Below are 7764 nucleotides of genomic sequence, written 5' to 3'. Positions count from 1 at the left end.
CTTCAAAGCATTTCTCTTTATTCATTCCCGCATGAATTCAGTCGTTTTACATATATTTCTGCCAGAGAACGTGCTCAATTTTGCTAAATAGCAGCGAGAATGGTGAATTCCCTATCACAATCTTATAAGTTCTGTTAGCCGTCCAATCGAACATCATACAGAATTCAATTTGCACCTTCTCTATGTTTATACATTCTCTGGCTGAGCATTCATTGAAAACTATTCTCAGAAATATATACTGCTATTACAGACGTATGTTGGCCTTTTGTTTACATTTTTAAACGTTTAAATGCCATCATATTAATTGATATGATTATCATTTTGCGAATTTTTATGAACACATGCAAAGCAATCATTCTAATTAAATTATGCTCTTTTCAAAATACATATGTATATATATTTGTAGTTAATGTGTGCATAACAGTTAATTTTTAAATATTTCTTATGTTTGGTAATATAACATAATTTCATATATGAATATGTTTGTATATACATATGCGATATATGTATGTATATGAGATACTATCATAATATCCTAAAAAACTTAATATATAAAGTTACAATAATATTGTTTGTAAATTACATTTCTTCATTTAAATTTTCATACGCATCTACATACATATTAGCACATAGTTACATACCTACATATGTAAGTACAATTCAAATTCAAGTCGTGATATTATCATTTATCAGTAAAAAGTGTGCCCGAGTTAATATCGTTTCCACGATATGAGTTCAAGAAAATAACTTTATTTCTACGCTGAAATGCGTGTCTTTATTGATATTCTTAAGAACTAGTTTTAATATAAGATGGCTGAGTTCCAAGTTGCATGTTGCTTTGCATTGTTGCGATACCGATACCGAATTTATACAATATCAACAATGCGACAATACTGCTTTGTTTCAATTTGCTTTGTATCAACTTTGACATTTTGTGACAATTGTTTTCAAAACAACCAACAGCTATGGCGGCAAATGTGAGTATAAATTTATTTATTAACAATTTTTTAGATTTACGTGAAAGTGGCCGCAGCAGCTCCTCGATAATCATTAAAAATCATTTGAAAAATAAGAAAAAAAAAAGCAAAAAGCGGCATTGCTTGGATGGTTCAATGGAAAAAAAATTTGAGCATCACAAAAAATAGAGATGCGCCCTATGCTCAATGTATGGGCATCTAATACGCATAAAAATKTATCGGTACTCGATACTTTGCATATCGTAAGCAGTTTGATTTTAAGGAGTTCTATGCTTCGTACTAATGCAAAGCAACATGCAACTTGGAACTCAGCCGATCTTACAGCTACTTATACTAGTGAAATACGGCTGCTGTTATCTGCTTGAAACTTTTTTGTTGTAATTCAATATCCGTTATCTTGCTATCACTTGCTTGTTATACAAGTAGAAGAGATGCGGAGGTGGTTATAGCAGTGGATTATTCCATTGCCAGATGTTTGTCGTTTATATGTTGACAATGCATTTGTAGATAATGCATGTTTGGTTGGTATTGCAATAATAGTCTATTTCTATTGTACGACTGATAGTGCATGTCAATTATCGGTTTACATAGTTCGTTCGGGATGTATATTAAAAGATATGATGTATGTGAGTGTGTGTGTGTGACCCTGAGCGAGGCTATGTCGTTAACTCCCCTCTTTCTTAAAAACGGAGCGTCCTCGCTATGCTGCTACAAATTGTTGTTGTTGAAGACGTTTCATTTCCACCTTGTATAACTCGTCAATTTGCCTTTGTCTGTGAAGCATTCTTCTATTTACGTATATCGGAAGAGGTGGACCATACCGTAAGTGGTAACTACTAAAGTAAGGAATCCCATTATGATGAAGAACGTAAAATGTACTGTATTTTCTTCAATAGGTATCAAAAATGTTGAGATTTCTTGTATATTACTGAACTTGTAATTTGATTTCGAGGAAAGAATGCGGAGTACTTCAAGTTTTTCGCTGTGTTATTCCAAGAATGCTCATAATCTGTCCAGATGTGACCGTTTTCTAAAATTTGAATTGGAGCGTTATTTTCAAGAATTGTTTCGCATTGTGCTGATTTATCGTTTAAAATTTTTGTAGTACAATTATCAGAGGGTTCTGATTTACAAATAAAACTACTGAAATAATTCTTACATTTTGAAATTCTTTGATAATTATTACATTTTGCCATCTTAGGATCTAAAATTATTTTACCATGCTTATGTGCTAAAGGATATACATTATATAGTCTGCATTTAGTTTCGAGTATTGGATATTAGTAAATTGTAATTTTAGCTTGTTGTAAGTAACAAATATGGATATCAGAATATTCCAATATATTAATAAGGGGAAAATCCAACTCCTCATGGTTTATTAGTTCATGCACATCATTTAAATTAAGTGTGCCAGAGTAAAAATTGTTATTTTTCGCAAAATTAATAGTGTTTGTAATTGTTTGCAATTCATTATAGATTTCTGCTATAATTAAATTCTCATTTATTGCTTTAGGATCGAGTGTTTCAAGTATTCTCTCGAACTGTGAATTAATGCTTTTTTATTTATTATTATTTTCTATTAGCATATTAATTGACGTTTTGATTTCTATAAGATCGTCATGATCTGGTGCACCAGTTATAAATTTTAGCGCAGAACCAAGAAAGTTGTCGCATAATGCGATAGTATAATAAAGAAAAAAAATTATTCTGTACATGCCTGTACTCTTATGTTACTTTGTGAATAACACGTCCCCTATTTGTCGTTACCGTCCTTCCGTCGTCTTCTTTAACAATTTGTTTCGCGTATTTTTTTACGTTTTTATTTCGCCTGTGTGTCTTCACAAATATGACGTCACCTTGTCTATAATTCAGCTGCTGTCGATTACGATTCTGATAACGTAAGATTCGTTCCTGATTTTCTTGTAGACGTTCGTGGATGTCAGGATACCTCTTTTGATTGAAGAACACGTTCTCGGGTTTCTCGTTGGTGACCGAATGGATCGTTTTATTGTATTGCCGAACGGCTTCAAATATCTGTTCTTCTGGTGCTGAATTGTGCTGGTCTGCCAAAACTTTCGCGATTTCAATTATTGTGCTGTGCGTACGGTCTACTTGTCCGTTTGTAGTAGAATGAAACGCTGGCGTTTTGGTGTGAGCTATTTGTATCCTTTTGTAACTTTGTTGTGCACATAGGCTTGTAAATGATAATTCGTTATCAGTCATTAGAAACTTTGCGTTTGGGTATATTTGTGAAAGTATCTCGTCGACATATTCGTATATATCCTTTCTTGAAGGTATTTGTCTGAAGTGGCAAAATTTTGAGTATTTGTCAGTTGAGCTAATGTTGTTGTTGTTGTTGTAACGGCAGAATTCTGCCGAATTCTGTTCCGGTTTTCGTAGACCCGACTGTCGTGGGAACGGTTGAGCTAATGTATATGTTATCGCTCATATAGAATAAATCTAAGTGTATGTATTCTCCTACTTTGTTTGGTGTTGGTGCTGCACCAATCGGTTGTTTGGTTGGTTGGCGTTCGTATTTGTTTGTGAGACAGATTTCACAGTCTTGTACTTCTTTTTAACAGGCGTCTCGTATGTTTGGCCAGTAATATTTTGACGAAATTTCCTGTGCGTTATTCTTGTAATTTCTGTGTGCACGTCTATGTGTGTCATTTATGATTTGTTTTTGTTTTTCGATTTCGGTTATGTCTTCTACCGTTTTATGAGTTAGAACAATAGACACAGTGGGAAATGCACTGATAATATCATTTTCAACGAAAAATAATATTTGCTCATCTATTTGTAGAGCGTTTACGACTTGTGGTTTGATTACATTTTTTAATCTGTCCAATAGCTCAGTTTTAGTGTTAAAAAAAATTGTATATCTACTGTTAGAAAAGATATTTTGGGATGATACTTGGGTGGGGTTTGCGTCTGATTGTTTTATAATAATTTGATTTTTAAAGCAATTTAATGGGTGCTTTACACGTTTAATTTTTTCTATACGAGAGCTTTGTGCTGAATGTTGGAAATTATTAGAATTGGATGTGTTATTAATTTGTTGGTGGGAAAGTGCATCAGCAACAACGTTCTGCTGACCAGGTTTGTAAGTGATTTTAGCGCCGTATTCTTCGATGAAATTTTTCCATCTTTTTAATTTTGTATTTGGGTTTTTTTCCGATATGGCAAAAATTAAAGATTGATGATCGGTGTATATAGTTAAATCTGCCATGCCATACAAGTAATTTCGAAGATTTTGTAAGGCCCACACAATTGCGAGTAACTCTTTTTCGTTTGTAGAGTAATTCTGTTCGGTTTGGCTAAGTGTTCGTGAAATAAATGATATGGGTTTTTATTTTGCGATAATACGGCTCCTATCGCGTAATTACTAGCGTTTGTGGTTAATTCGAAAGGTTTGTTAAAATTTGGTTGCAAGAGTTCAACCTGAGCTTGCAATTCTTCTTTTATTCGACTTAATGCTGCTATTGCAGGTTCATCTAATGCAATTTTAGTTTTTGCGCTTTGAGTCTTTGAAATGCTACCGTTTTCTCTTCTGAGAAACGTAGTAAGTGGTTTGACAATGGCTGCAAAATTTTTTATGAATTTTCTATAATAACTTGCAAGACCTAAAAAGGATCTGAGTTCTTTTAGTGAAGTAGGCGTGGGAAAATCTTTTACGTAATTTTAATAAATTTAATTATACCATTCTGCCTAAAGTTTCCCTTTTTCATCGGTACCTTTTTTAGCAACTGTCCAAATGGGTGAATTGTATGGACTTTTACTAGGTTTGATTATTTCATTTTCTAAAAGTTTATTTATTTCTTTGTTAATAAAATCATTATCAGATATAGGATACGGATATTGTTTTGTCCAAATAGGATCGTCAGTTTTCGTCCTAATTGTGGCTTGTACTGTAGTAGTAAATGGTAATATTGGGTTAGTACCTTCATTTTGTTGCATTATTTCTTCAATGTCAGATCTATATTCTTCATTGCTTACTGTATAATTTAATTTTTGCAAAGTATCGCTTTCTTTCTTGGCCCTATATTTATAACTGAGCTTGTACTCGAAAAGGGTAATCTCTGCAGTTTCAAAAAATGTAAGCAAATTATCTAATTCTGATACAATTTTTTTTTTGATTTTGCTATTGAGAAACCATGAAGCGTTTTCACTTTAATAGGTTTAATTGGAACAGACTCACCAAGATTACATTTAGTGCTTATATAATTATTTGTTGCTCCGGTGTCGATAAGAATATTTACTTCTTTGCCTGAATCCCTGCAGTGGCGTTGCAGACTTGGCAATTCATTCACTCGCCTTAAAAAAACAGAGCCTGTCTTGTAATCATCGTCGCTTTGTTGTGGGGCAAGAGAGTCTAGTTCTTCTTCATATGATTGGTTTACACGTTGTAACTTCTGTGGTGCGACGTTTTTGCGTGATGAAGGATTTCGGTGCCTCTTCTGTGGGTCTCCTCGAAATGGGTTGTTTGGAGATAATCCTTGCATTTGGCGGTCAGTTGTTTTGTATAGGTGCGGCGTTGAAGTTGGTGGGTCTTCTGTATTGGCGTGAGGAATCTACGATGGTGCACTTTGGGTATATTGCACTTGCACGTTTGGCTTGTATCTTCGCTGGTCATTGTGGTAACTTCTGTTTGGTTGCTGCTGCATATTGTTGTATTGTCTCTGGTTGTTGTACTGTCTCTGGTTGTTGTACTGCATAGCATCAAATTGGCAATTCACGTTGTCATGGCTTATAATGCAAGCGATAGCGTAGGCGGTTTCTAAGTCCTTTGGATTGTGGCTGTAGAGGGTGCCGCTGGTATACTTGCCATTCAAGCCAGATATGAATGTTCTGATTGCTTCTTGAGTCGCGTATTGTTGCATTTTTGGAGATTCATCGGAGCTGTCCATCTCGATTTTAGTTAGGGCAAGATTCAATGCCTTGCTGACTTCACAATGAAATTCTGCCAGTGTAAATTTTCCTTGTATTACTTTTTTCATCTCATCCAGTAACACGTATAAAGGCCTCTGGTCTGCATAAGTGTAATCCAATCGATTTATTATCGAGTAGAAATTGAACTTTGTATTGTCGTTAATTAATATGTCGGCCGCCTCTCCTTGAATTTTTGAATGTAATATCGAGAGTGCAGTGTAATATTTTGGGGTTGTGGCATATTCTTTTATGTTCTAGGTTGATCTGCGCTTCGTAGGCGATATTTGGCTTGAAATCATCGAGCTGTTCGATAGTCCTTATATTCGATTGCAGACCATGTTGTAGGGTAGCCACCCTTTCTCGGTTTTCTGTTAGAGATGCAGTTAAGGTCGCAATTTGAGCCTTGAGGCTTGCTATTTCCTGCGCAGACATCTTTCGGTTGGCGTTGAGTAAAGGACGATTCGAATTAAAAAGCTTCTGTCTCTTTTTATGAGATTCCAGGTTGATGATCTTTCGTCTAAGCTTCCATTTTTCAAGAACTTTTAAGATTCGCGTTTTTAGAACGTCGTTTTTATGTCATTTTTTGTGGTTGCCGCTATCCAGTGTTTCAGGATCTGCCGTCTCTCCGCTTTTTCAGAACCTTGTGTGTGGAAGTCCTACTTCCCGTGGAATTTGCTTTAAATTTTATTTTATCCGTTACCGCAGGAAAAAATGGCTTTAAGACCGGTTGAGCCCCCAGCTAATATTCAAGAAAATAACTTTATTTCTACGCCGAAATGCGTGTCTCTATTGATATTCTTAAGAACTAATTTTAATATAAGATCTTACAGCTATTTACACTAGTGAAATACCGCTGCTGTTATCTGCCTGAAACTTCTTTGTTGTAATTCAACATCCGTTATCATGCTATCACTTATCGCAGTGGCCTATTCCATTGCCAGATGTTTGGCGTTTATACGTTGACAATGCATTTGTAAATAATGCATGTTTGGTTGGTATTGTAATAATAGTCCATTTCTATTGTTCGACTGATAGTGCATGTCAATCATCGGTTTACATACAGTGGCTCCATCGCATAATCGGACAAGAGTTTTTCTAATATAAATGTCCTCCAAACATAAAGATAAAAAAGCAGAATGTGTTGTTTTTTGCTTTTATTTACACTTAATATTATCTTCCGCTTAAATGATAAAGAAAAGGTAACTTTTTTAATATAAGCTGTCAATTTAAATAAAAAAAACTAAAACAATTCAATTTTTTATGCTCAACGAATAATCGGACAAAACAAAATAGAGCCACTTAATGTATAAAAAAAAGGAGTCAATACTTAGTTGCATAACCCTTGTTATCAGCCTGTAAGCGCTCTGGAACAGATTCTACCAAGTTTTGACAAACCTCCGGTTCTATGGAATACCAAGCCTGTAATAAGGCCTCCTTTAGCTCACCTAAGGTGTTGAAACTTTTTCTGATACGCTCTTCTAGTTAATTCCTCCCACAAATGCTCGATTACATTAAGGTCAGGGCTTTGCGGTGGTGTTTGTATTAGTTTAGGGCAGTTGTGTATCAACCAAAGCTTTGCAACGCCCGATGTGTGCTTGGGATCGTTGTCTTCGAAACTTCGTAACTGTCGTAGAGTTGTTGAAACCGGAAAATTTAAAATTGTTTCAACTTTTTTGGATCTGTTTTTATAACATTATTTGCAACAATATATCCCAAAAATTCTACTTCTTCTTGGTAGAATTTAKATTTTTGTAATGAAATTTTCATATTTGCGTTTTTTAGTACTTCTATTATTATACTTAAATGTTTTTTATGTTCCTCGAGGCTTTTTGAAAATACGATTATATCGTCAATTAAA

The 7764-nt window shown here is 34.6% G+C and overlaps 1 pseudogene; it reads right to left on the bottom strand.

Annotated features, from left to right (window-relative positions):
- Nucleotides 1-2594: 2594 nt before the first annotated feature.
- Nucleotides 2595-5884, bottom strand: LOC108974174 (annotated as a pseudogene).
- Between the last annotated feature and the right edge of the window lie 1880 nt (nucleotides 5885-7764).

This window comes from Bactrocera latifrons, unplaced genomic scaffold (genome assembly GCF_001853355.1).
Source record: "Bactrocera latifrons isolate USDA-ARS-PBARC rearing strain unplaced genomic scaffold, ASM185335v1 scaffold_537, whole genome shotgun sequence".
NCBI classification, from domain to species: Eukaryota; Metazoa; Arthropoda; class Insecta; order Diptera; family Tephritidae; genus Bactrocera; species Bactrocera latifrons.
Note: the sequence above shows the minus strand (reverse complement) of the source record. Positions and strands in the feature narration are given on the sequence as shown.